Below are 12,657 nucleotides of genomic sequence, written 5' to 3' on the forward strand. Positions count from 1 at the left end.
AGCTGTAATAATAACATTGTTCATTTAAGTTCCAGACAAGTATGAGATTCTAAACATATACAGTTGTAGCCTCTTACTAAAGGCACTGATTCAACATGTGCTTGGTTTCAGTGCATCATGCATGTTTACATGTACATGTATGTGATCTCGCCGTGGATGTCACAAGTTCACATACATGTATATGCACTTGTATGGTCAGACTCTGTGTCTATTCATGCTTATCTCATAATCCATTTTTCCATTACAGAATCACCTAATAAGGGGACCATCCTTTCAACAAGGAAAGAAGATACACAACTACGGATCTATACCTGCACAACACAGAAACAGTCAATCCATGTACAAAGTGGTATGTGCATAAAAGCTGTTGGCTGCCCACGCAATGTAACAAATCTCATTTCAGTTTGTCATTTCAAGAACACTTTCCCTTGTTAGGAAAACAAAACTGCAGTTCCACTTTTCATCGTGTTGATAGTGCAGCTTCATATTAAAGCGGTGTACATGTGCATGTACATGTATGTGGAACAGAGAGAAAAAAATTCAAGCATTTGTTCGTGAACAATGACACCTGAGGGCAGACCAACAAAAGCCCTCTCTGAAAGGGCAAATTCCATCGCTGCAAAATCTAAACACTGTTTGTGACACCCTATAATGTGCATTCCCGGCAACTGCAGGACTGGGCTCCATTCAGGCACTCACAGCTGGGATCGTCTACGGGTAGTATTCAGAGAGTGTCGCTCACTCGGGGAGAGAGACGCACTGTGACTCACTTGCTGAAGGGCTACTGGAGTTGGCTGGTCATCCCTCCGGTGTTGAGTTACAGACGCTTGGCAATTCTCAGTTTGATATCTGTCAGGTTATTCATAGAAAATGGACTCTACGGTGATGGAATTTTTTTCCCCGGGCTCGATGTACACATACAGTACGCATACATGCGGCTGTTTATGGCTCCAAATGCATAATGCAGTGTTACAGTAGTAGGTTTCATGGGGACCCAGGAGGAGCTGAACGGTGCTGGTATGGCAAATCAAAGGTTACTGTCACCAGAGCCACATGGGATTCAGTTTTATGTCCTTGTTGGGAATGCTATAAAGTAGTTTTCATTCTAATTAGAATGAGTTATTTCAAACATCCGCCACTGGTACCAGTAAAGTGCACATGAGGAACATCATCGTCCTCCCTTCCGACATAAATCAGAATTCTTTCTCTTGGTCGCTTTCACTGTGAAATAAATTAATGACCAATAAAATCTACTGATATGTGATACTTTTTTTTGTCACTTTCAGGATGGCAAAGTCTTTTGTGTGCGGTCAGTTAATGCTGCAGTGTATTTCAACAATGGACAATCTGCGGCACTGAGGCAATTTGAAGTATTCAGCTGGCAAATGTTTACAGAATGAATCACTTGTACTTGCTGCCTACCACACTTGCTTTCTGGTTTCTCTGTCCCCCCCCCACAAAAAACCCACACAACAGGAATGGGTCAACAGGTGACCCTGGCGATTTCCTGAGACACAAGAGGGATAGTCTTACCATCTGACAATAGGAAATGTTCAATGTGGCTGGCTGGCCAAAAAGAGCTTGTGCAAACGGATTGTCAGCAACTACTTGTGAACTGTACTCTTCAGATGTCTACTTCACAGTCCCTGGTTGCGGGCTGGCACAAAATACAACACTAATGTCCCAATACAAGAACAATGTATATTATGCAGTGTAGGTTGAGTTTTGAAATGTATGAACATTCAACATGTACATAATGTACACACATGTGCCGTACTGTAGGGTGAAATTTCTGTACAGGTTGGAAAGTCAGTTTGGAACTACAGGTAAAAACACCAGTCCATAACGATGTAAAACCTTCATCTAAACTACAGGTGTACACAAACTTGCACATACATGTACATCAAAATACAGAGTAGCAATTGGCGGCAGCATCAAATATGGTTTAAAGTTAAAGCAATAAACATGTAAGTTTCTAATTCACACCTGACAGCTGAAACCTAAGTCTTTCAGCTTATAAAACACACTGTACACAGATCTGATGGCTTTACAAAATGAACCAAATGTAAGTTACGTACAAAAGCCGGCTGCAATTGTAAAAGTTGAACACAAAGAATGTACATGTATTCTGTATGCAAAGTTGAGATTTAATTTCACTCAAGTTTGCAAATCAAAAGTACCGGTACAAGATACAAAAATATTGACAGAGGAAAGAGCACTGTTTTATGGGTCAATATTTTATATGTACAGTGTAGACCTACGTGTACAGTGTACATATATGACTAAAACCAAACCTATTATGCGCTTACACTGTGACAAAGACAATAATGCCAAGTACCCTCTTATTACCTGACTGCAGCTGAGATTTCACAACAAGAATAAACAAAACCAGACCGCGATTCGTCTTCAGTGTCGCAAGTCCATTTATGGTGGTGCTCAACCAAACAAAAAATATACATTCACTTTTAAGTCAACAGATCCATGGCAAAATGCAGGCAAAACCTGCGCAGCCGCTGCAGTAGGGTAGAGATGCTTGATCCGACAGATCGAATTTCATTAGCGTGATCATTAGCGTGCCCTTATTTCTGTTGAAGTATCCTCGGAGGCTTTGGTCTTCGCATGTTTCAAAATTTGAATTCCAGGGACAATTAAAATATGAAACTAAAACTTAAAATGTGTTGAATACGTCAGTCTAGTAACAACAACTCCTCCCTACGTATTAGCAATTACATTCTACGATTAGCTGTGATCTGTAACGTGTAGTTTATTTTTAAAAAAAATCATGCTAAAACAGAAAATTCTAGCTAGGGGTACCCTATTTCTGTTACCTTCATTTGGTACTGTATGTCACGTTAATGTACATCATAGCAATAAAATGTAATTCCTTGAACTTCATGTTTGTAAGACCATCATTAAAACGCCTAAGGTTCAATAAATTTCCTTCTTAAGAATTCATGTACGTAAGACCATCATTGAAACACTTCTTAAGGTTAAATAAATTTCCCCCTTTAAGAATTCATGTTCAACACTAACATGAGAGTATAAAAGAAATCACTGTTTGTTTGTACAACCAAACTCGGCTTACAATAGCAGTTTCAGAGGGGCTTTCTCTTAAGAATCAGATCCTGGAATGGGGTCATTGAAATGCTTCACCACAGAGGGGTAGAAAACAAAGGTCTGGGTTGTAATGCACTGTGGCTTGAAGCAAGAAAAACAAATCGCTAATCAAACATTGTTTGTAATGGATTAAGAGTTTATTTTCATCATGTCCGCATCAGCCTGTCAAAATAAGAACGGGCTGACATTTAAGCTTCCTCCAATTCCAACCATTCATCCTGGCTTCGATCGGCAAAGCCCCGAATAAATGCATACAAAATGAGTTCCCGGTGTACAGTACCAGACCGCTATAAACTGCTGCTGCTGTGAGGACATCCAAAGTATCGTTCAGAGCTCTTGAAATTGAAAGAGGGTTGGTTGCCCAAAGCCAAATGTGTGATGCCAAGTGAATGGGAGCAGACAGACCCGTATTCAGCCTTAACTTAAAGGGTCTCTCCCTATCACAGCTGGTTTGTCAACTCTTTTGACAGAACCTAAACTAAACAAGAACCAAGGACTTAATTCTGTACACCCGCTGGTAGGCCTGTAGGGTGCTACTTTTAAATATATACGCAAACCTCAATGTTCTTCACAGTAGGTGCTCAATATGTACTGCAAACTACACAAGTGCCCCAACTTTATATATCCAGCTACAAGGGGAAAGAATGTGCACAAATGTGTACACACATGTACATGTACACATTCTAACATTATCCACTAGATGCATACCGGTAGGCAGACTAGAGAAACCAAAATAAATGCACAGTGTCTGCAAAATACTAAGGGGCTGTCCAGTCAAAAATAGAAGAATTATTTCAATATTCTGGAGTGACACGAAGACAATGCAGCAAGTGTTTACAAAAAGGTGTGTTTTGGTGCTGTATGTGTCACCAACTTCCGGTGTGCAAATGCCAACCAACCGTAGGTTTACAAATTACATGTACCAGTATTACAGGAAAGCTAAAATATGAAACGGATCTTGTCACCTGCAAGTTCAACTCTATGAAGCAAACAAGTGGAGATATCAAACCCTTGTGCAAAACACACTGACTGAACTTTGGAGTTGCAATATCCTTCAACCTACTGAAGCCAACAGCGGCCATCTTACTGTGCCAAGCACAAAGGTGATCACAATTTGCATGTCATTGTAACTACATGTATTCCTGCCAAGAACAATTTGGTTAATAAGGGTGAGCAAGCCTTTGTATTATTAAACTTTGTATTCGGCACAGCAAGATGGCCGCTGGTGGCTTCAAGGACCTACCGGTATGTGGACTGATTAATTTAACGGCACTATGAATCTAGACTTTTTACATCTATGCCAGGGAGCTGAAACCATGATTATTATTTACAAAGCTAAACTCCGGTGTTGGGTTTCACACATGCGACAGCCCAAGAAGTCAAACTTTTCCATAGGATGACTTCATCTTTAAGTACAGGTTTACGTGTGTGTACCTGAAACAGAATGTAACAGGGTTGCCAAATGAAAGCTCAACTCTGTACAAGCAAACCCGGAACTGCTTTGCAACAACAAGGCTCGTGAATACTTGCAGTCAAAAACTACTTGTCGCTCCGCAGTAAAGTGCCACATTACAATTCCTCAAATGAGATACATGTAGATCCGCGAGGCTGTGTCTGCTTCTAAGGACGCGACTGTGCGGCACACCTACACCCCTCCAAATTAAGGCCCAACGCGTGACTGCATCAGATGTGTCCGCGGATGAATGAAAATGTCAACCACAACAAGAACCCCAGCCAGGTGCGAGCAAAACTCAACGATGCCAGAGTGATGAGGAATCATCCCATTCCTTTAACCGTGCATAGCTCGAATTCTGTGCGTGAATGGTCTCTCTCTCTCTCCCTTTTTTGTTTTTGTCATGTCACGCAGCAATGGCTGAACAGATAACATACGGAATAGCCCTTGCTATTTATTGAAGTATTTTCTGCATTCAGGAGTACATATGATGGAGTGTGTGCGGGCTTGAGGTGTTAGAAATTTAGGCTTAGAATACATGTAGTTATTCCTTTTACGAATGACAAATTACTTGGATGAAAACACAACTCCAGAGACAAGCTAGGTTTAGGAAGGGCTTTGTGTCAGCAAGAGATGTTCATCGGATTGACGCAGTGTTAGACAAATGTGGAAGATTCTTTTCATTTAAAGAAATGGGATTATGTTCTGTTCAGCCTCTGGAATCAAAATTCTGCAACATGGTGCTGAAAAACATGTATGTTGGCCAACAGCAGAAACATTTTAATATACATGCAAACACACATATAAACGTTCATACCACAAAAAGGAAAGAGGAAACGCACAAACAAAAGCTGTAATTTAGACAGGCCAGCCCAATGGAAAATGGCGTTTACCTACCCTTCAAATGCCCCAACAAATGTACAAGTCATATTTGGGTTTTGTTAGCAATTTGAATACCAACCAGTGTCAAATACATGTAGCTACAAAACGCAAATAGGACCACTTTCAAAAACAAACGAAGTACACGAAATACTCAATTTTCAAGCCCAGGATTTCATTCAGCTCCTTGGTTTTTCTCTACACGTACAGTGGTAGCTTACATTTATTCAGATGCATCTTCACTGTGACATCGGAAGCACCTGCCTTGATACCCCCTGGTCTTTGCCTACAAGCCCACTAAAAAAATTCCCACGTAAGTTGACATTCTATAATTCGTGCCCCTTTGCGAAAGCGAAATCGTCTCGCCCCATCAAGAACAACCTTCCTGCCTTGCATTAATTTATGGTCAAAATAAACCGTTCGCTTGACAATTTTGAAATATGTATTAATTCAATTTACAAACTGAATGCATACAGATCTACATGTACATGTAGGCCCATACTATACTGTACATGTTCATGTATTTTGAACTTTGCCTACGGGAGTGGTTTATGACAACTTGGCCTGGACATGGAACTACACGGTCTGAACTGAACTGGGACCATGGACAACAAACCTGGCACGCTTTGTATTGGAATTCCACTAGTACCTGTACAGCGCAGATGACTGATGCAACGACTATGTCTTGAGTCAAAAGTCCTTGGGAAAGTGGTGTTGATTTCAACATGCCAGACACAGACAGCAGATGCTGGGTCATTGTATTGGTTCATTGTATAATCAATGGCATGCAGACTGCATGAGTGGCATTGCTGGTGTCATGTGTGAATTCTCAAATCATGTACATGTACATGCATGCATGAACATGGTTAAAGACAGGGGTGAGGTTAGGCCTAGGGTTTACGCCGTGCTCCTGCCGTGCCGCACTGAATTTCTTGCTGTGCCGCACTCAAATAATTCAATGTTTTTAAGTTCGGCACGGCAATGTAGCACGGTGTTTAGCACAGTTCGGCTTGGCAAATTGAATTGGGCACGGCAAGCCATTTAACTTGACAGGGTATGCGGCACCATGGACCTGTTTAATAGCTCCATGGCTGCGCTAACATCGTTCCAAATGGCAGTGGAACAACACTGCTCTACTCAAGTTTGACGTTTAGCGCAATTGCGGCGCCATTGCCGCACTCATGTTAATTAAGTTCAGCACAGCAGCAGCACTGCGTCTAATCTTGACTTTTTAGAGGGGTTTTCCAGAGTTCCCATTCCTGTTTGATTGTTTCATGCAATCACTGCCCACACCCCTTGATGTACCCAAACTATCAACACAGTGATAATGAGATTAGTTTACTACTGTAGAGGGGGAGGGGGGGCTCAGCCAGAGAACGCTAATCCAGTCACATGCCAACCATGCTTGCTTACACCACAAACTCTTGTCCAAACAGCGTAAAACACTTATCTTCAATCAATGAATGCTGTTACACAAATCAATTGTGACTGATGTTGACTAGCAGGCAGGTACTAATGAACACTACTCACACAAGGTTCTGGTAGATGTACATGTACAGTACCTGTACCTACATGTACATGTACACAGGACTCCAACTGCACTGTACACAGGAAGAAGGGAGGAAGGTGTACATGTACAATGGATGTACCTGTGGGTCAACAGCCTATTCAAGTATTATGTACATGTACATGAACACTACAAAGTACACATGTACTAGACAATGAAACAAAAGTTTGTTTTGTAAAACTACTGTAACTCATTTTAAGCTCTAAAAAACACATTTGTTATCTTTGTCCTGTCTGAGAACATAGGGATGAACCATGAACTTGTACATACTGAATGTGTATGGTATGCAAGTGAACGAACAAAATCAGTTTCCACTCATAACTTTGGCATGGAAAGCACTAGCCCATGCTCAATTTTTTTTCTTCCAAGGGAGAGGAGGTTTTGTGGTAGGGCTGTGTCAATTTGAATAATTTACTATTCGAATATTCAACCTTCAATTCGATTGAATATCCAAATATTCGGTCATACCAACCGGCAGATTGTTGATGAAAAATCCATAAACAAAATCAGTTGCAAAATACACACAATTGTTTATTATAATCACTATAATAGCTTCTCATGTCTAAGAGTATTTCCAGCCACAATTTAGCAAGAGTTAGAGACAAACAATACCTCTTGACCTTTAAAATTTTTTAGTGAATAATTTTTTTTTTGAATCGTTGTAAGATTTCTGTCGCTTTTCATTTGAATCTGCTTGCAACAAACCTCCACAGTGCAATTTTTCTCATTTAAAACAAAAGACAATTCCCCCTTTGTTTTCATAAATTTTGCATTCGAATATTCTAATTCCGAAAATAATATTTGAATATTGGATACTCGATCAAATATCCAGATATACAGCACAGCCCTATTTTGTGAAGTTGTACAAATTTTTAAAAGTAACTTCAGATTTCTGTGCATTTTACAATGAATCTGGCACAAGCGCCTCTCTTTTTTGCAAGGTAGAATTTGGATCATGGAGAAATTCTAAAAGTTCTAAATTTTATAAAAAGTTAATTCCGTAGAAACTGTACCTATTGACACCATCCTCACCGTCTTCCTTGAAATCAACCACAGCTCAGCCTTGATCTTTGCCAGCCCATTAAGCATGTACAAAAGCTTAGCCTTGAGCCCCTTGAACAAATAACAGTCTCTCATTCTCATCATAATCTTCATCAATAATGCAATCCACTCTCAACTCCAACTCCACACATCAGACGAGGATACAGGGTGAAAATATGGGCGGCCTCTTTGGCGCAACACATGCTGTACTCATCAACTTGAGGAGAAAAGTCACTCATCGGTGTTGTGAAATTTGAGAGCCGAGCATGATGATTCACGACTGCTGTGAGTACTTTGCAGATGATGCTTATAATCAGGGTGGCTTGTGGGAACTCAATAAGCAATGCTGAGAGATACCTCCCCCCCATAAAATTCTGATATATTACAATAAAATTGGCGGTCAAACGTTCAAACTTCAAGAGCTGACAAAGAAAGGTGGCCCTTTAAGTACAAGAAACTGAACTTAGCAAACCATACTCCCCAAAAGGATTAATTCATTAATAATATTTCAAGAATTTGTAAAATGTCATGTAGTTGAAATTAAAGATTACAACAGATTTGGTGTACGGTACCTTTTGGAGAAAATCTTTTACCAATGTGGCAGAAGTGGTCACAATTAGAGACAGAGAGGAAGACTAAATGAACAGGAATCAATCGCTGCGCGCCTCAAACTCACCGGACACACAACTTTGGGATTAATGAAAAGGAGAGATGGGACCCAGCACAGCGGACCAAGTGACACTGGAAACACTCATTACACCGTATGCTCTCACTTATTGGTATCATATGAACGACAACGTTGAAACATTAGCCACAACCGTTCACCACGTGCTACACAGCTATTTCGGCTCCTGACAAAATTTGCTTGTAGCGTAAAGGAACGCCCTGCCAAATTTTGTCATCCGTTGTTGCTGTGCATCTTTTACAAATTACATCAGGAATATTCATGTGAGGATACACAGTGATAAGTCTCATCCAGCCTTGGAAATGTAATGAAATTGATGTACGTCCTGAAAATGCGCGCATTAGCATTTCTACTCAAACTACCCCATCTGCATACATTACATTTCATGAACAGAACCGGTATATGAAGCACGCAAGTTGATGCATACAAGTTCACATGTACATGTACAGTCTCTGCCCCGTACTGAACCAGGAAATCACATTTTTGACAGTGTTTTTCCAATACCCAAATCAGACTACACTAAAGCGTACTGCATGTACTAGCATGTCAAAACCTTTTCCTCCCTATATATAATGCCAATGCGATGCACCAGTATAATCTGTTTCCAATGATGGATAACTTCCACAGATCAGAAGCCACACTCCCCTGACATATTGAAGCAACTCCCCCCTCAGGCCATAGTGTTAGCTCCTGCTGGATGGATGTGTTAATGGACGGTGAATGATAGGGCCTGAACTTGGGGTGTGCACTTAGCGAACCGTTCTGTTTGACCCACAGAAAAAGTCAAGATGACCCCACATGCTATCTGTCTTGTCTGTGGGGTCCAACATGGCATGGATTGGGTCATCAGTCATGCATGACTGAATCATATAATGCACAATTTTTTCCAAATGCATGCAGACAAATTATATGTACAAGAAAACACACCCACCCAAGAACCATACAATACAATTTACAAAAGCAGCACATGCAATTGAATTCCCACTTGCTGTATTCATCAACGTGGAGTGACACTGAAATACCTGCAAATAGGTTCTCGCCGTTGAGGTATGCCACAGTAAATTGACCTAAGAGGACTCCTCCTGTGAACTTGGCAGTGGTCAGTTGTTACTTAGCAACAAATGAAACTCTATACCATGATCCCCTTGTGCTTACAAGTGCTGCAGCCGAGTTTTTCAGTGTAGTTGTTACCTATTGATAGGTACCTGCGAGTACCTAATGGGAAGTTTAGAAACAGGCTAAAAGTAAAAACTGCTTCCGAACATCAAAGATTATCACCTAGCCCCATGAAGCTTACCAAAAGAGATAACAACACCAATGGCTTGTTAAAGGAACAAATCTTATTTCTGTTGAACATTTCTCACTGAGAACACCCTGTTTCTAACACAACATTCAGCGGGCAGCAGTTACGCTTCTGAAATGGATACTGCATAGACATCTGTGCATCTCCCCACTTCAACACACACCAACCGGTATCTCATATGCACCCTCTTGCATAAATATTTTTCTCGGGTCTCCAGGGATTGTAATCGACAAACTGCTACCAATCCGAAATTTTTACGAGTTTGATCATGTTCAGGAGTGCATTAAACCCCCACAGAGGTAGTGCGCATAGATCGAGGATGAATCACCAGTTTATGTTTCAACAATAACATCAACATGTAACCTTCAAATTAATAAACAATGCAGGAGTCGGCCAGCCGTCGGCGAGTCTTGATCCATAACATTTCAGGCGACCATGTCGCGCCGCTTGCTGGAAATGATGTCATTTTCTTTGTCTGCAAATTTCATTATTCACAAGGTCTCATCCATTTACCATTTTTTAAAAAGTCTATCGAGGTAAATTTTTTCTTGCACTACAGCAGACGAGTATTCCTAAGGCATACTGAGCCACTGCTGCACAATTCTGAACATTTACAACCTTTGGCTACAATCCTGAGCAATGGGTGAGAAAAAAATTTAATATAATTTTTAGCAAAACATAACATAGCATCCGGCTATTAAATAGCTTCGGCTAAAATACATGTACATGTGTACCTTAACACCCACCAGCTGGACCCTGAGTAACCTGCACTGGCACATTTCAAACAAAATCAAACTTTAATATTGTTTCAATATTAAAATATTCATAGTGTTTGGCACCTTGACTACTCCATCCATCATTTAGCATGACAGTAAAAGTACTTCATCCAGAAATTCAGTAATCATTAGCCCCTGTGTACTCGCCTGGGAAAACACAAAAGGGCGTTCACACCAGGAAGGTGGGAACACGACCAGCTTTGCTTGTTCATCGTTAGCTCTTGTTTTAGGTTCTTACCTTTTAGAGCAACCTTTCAACTGATTGTTTTAAGATGCTATGACATCATGACTGTACAGAATTGTCATATCTGTACATTGAGTACAGACAATCAGTCATGTGATATTTGACGATCAGCATTAATTATACACAGATATACACAGAAACATGCGTGCCTTCAAAGTCTCTCAACATTCAGCTGTACATGAAATTGCCAATAGAAACACCCAGACTGGAATGCATGCGCCTCCACTGACATGGTAATGCTTCCTGAAATACTTTTTCAAGTTTTGAGTTTGCAAGGCATTGGCCAATCACAATGCGCGAAATCTGTCGACCCAATGCACGTTTGGAAATGGTCGACAAATTTTGTGTGTTGTAATTGGCCAACGCATTACAAACTCCTCTTAAAGGGGCACTAAGTGAATTGATTCAAAGGTGAATCGCCCGTATTAAATAAGTCTTGATTATTCTATTAAATGTGCCTTTTTGTAAGAAAAAAACCAGTAAACCTAGTTTCTGCAAATTTTGAAAATGTGAATTGTCATCAATGAAACCACACCAAACCAAGGAGACAGTTGTGAGATGACAGAGAGTCCCCAATTTTTCAAGGGCCTAGGCTAGGCTAAGTGTCTAAAAATCCACTGAACTGCTAGTACATGAAGTAGGCCTAATTGGAAAGAGAATGATGCAAAACATTACTTTTTTTATTTCATCAAGTGCAAGTAGGTTCAGCCAACAACATTTTTTCCATACACGGACATGACTTGACACTCTTTGCACAAACCCTTAGTATAGTATTATGAGACTGGTCTGAAAACTGAATTTTCTGAAATGTCCACGTATATATAGGCCTTGCCCTTGGCCTAAATCATGCTTTGATATTTTTGCTGCTGAAATTGACTCTTTAGGGTGTTATCACTTTCTCATGGCTGATATACCAATGGAAGGAAAATCTGGTGATGTCCGTATATTGAAACTCTACAAATAATACTACAGGCTGTGGTACAGGGTAGTACCGGTGTGTTTCTGATTCCAAACGTGCACGGCCTGCCAACTTCCCGGAAGTGCGCACAGGCCATGCACAAAATGGCAATGGACACATATACGGCCGTCGCGCATCGGACGCATTGTTTTGTCGACATGACACTACATTCCAGAAACCTGTATTTTTCCCACAAAAAAGCGGATGCTAACGGCAAAGTGTAGCTATCGGGAAATAAATTTCGCAAAGACTGAGAGCGGACTGTGAGGTCACGGCGGCCAAATTTCTTGCTGTGGCGGACAGCCACGATTCGTGCAATGTCCATGCGTAGGCCCTATTCACGAGTCTGGAGAGATATTCACAGCCACTTCTTCCAGATTTGCAAACGTCAAAAAAATCCACTCTTCAACAACTGACGGCCTCTAGAAATTCGCCACGAGAAGGCAGTAATACGGTCTAACAGCTTTTTGCAACGACTCGAGGAAACTTCACACTTACCTGTTAGAAATTCGGCATACTACGGGGATAAATTCCTGTGACACGCAGCATCTCAGACGGACACAAGCAGCAGCGCGCCAAACGCAAACCCAACAACACACTACATACATTAAAATTGTACGCTACATACACACTG

The 12,657-nt window shown here is 40.8% G+C and overlaps 1 protein-coding gene across 6 annotated transcripts in view; it reads right to left on the reverse strand.

Annotated features, from left to right (window-relative positions):
- The window catches only part of LOC110975414 (unconventional myosin-X-like), a 53,520-nt gene extending 40,870 nt beyond the window's left edge, over positions 1-12,650 (reverse strand). For all 6 annotated transcript variants that reach the window (XM_022227904.2, XM_022227896.2, XM_022227922.2 and 3 more), the window contains exon 1: positions 12,522-12,650. The gene's annotated coding sequence lies outside the window, so the exon portion shown is untranslated. The remainder of the gene's footprint in view (positions 1-12,521) is intronic.
- Positions 12,651-12,657: the final 7 nt, after the last annotated feature.

This window comes from Acanthaster planci, linkage group LG17 (assembly GCF_054643075.1).
Source record: "Acanthaster planci isolate LZ-2023a linkage group LG17, COTS_SCS, whole genome shotgun sequence".
Classification (NCBI taxonomy): domain Eukaryota; kingdom Metazoa; phylum Echinodermata; class Asteroidea; order Valvatida; family Acanthasteridae; genus Acanthaster; species Acanthaster planci.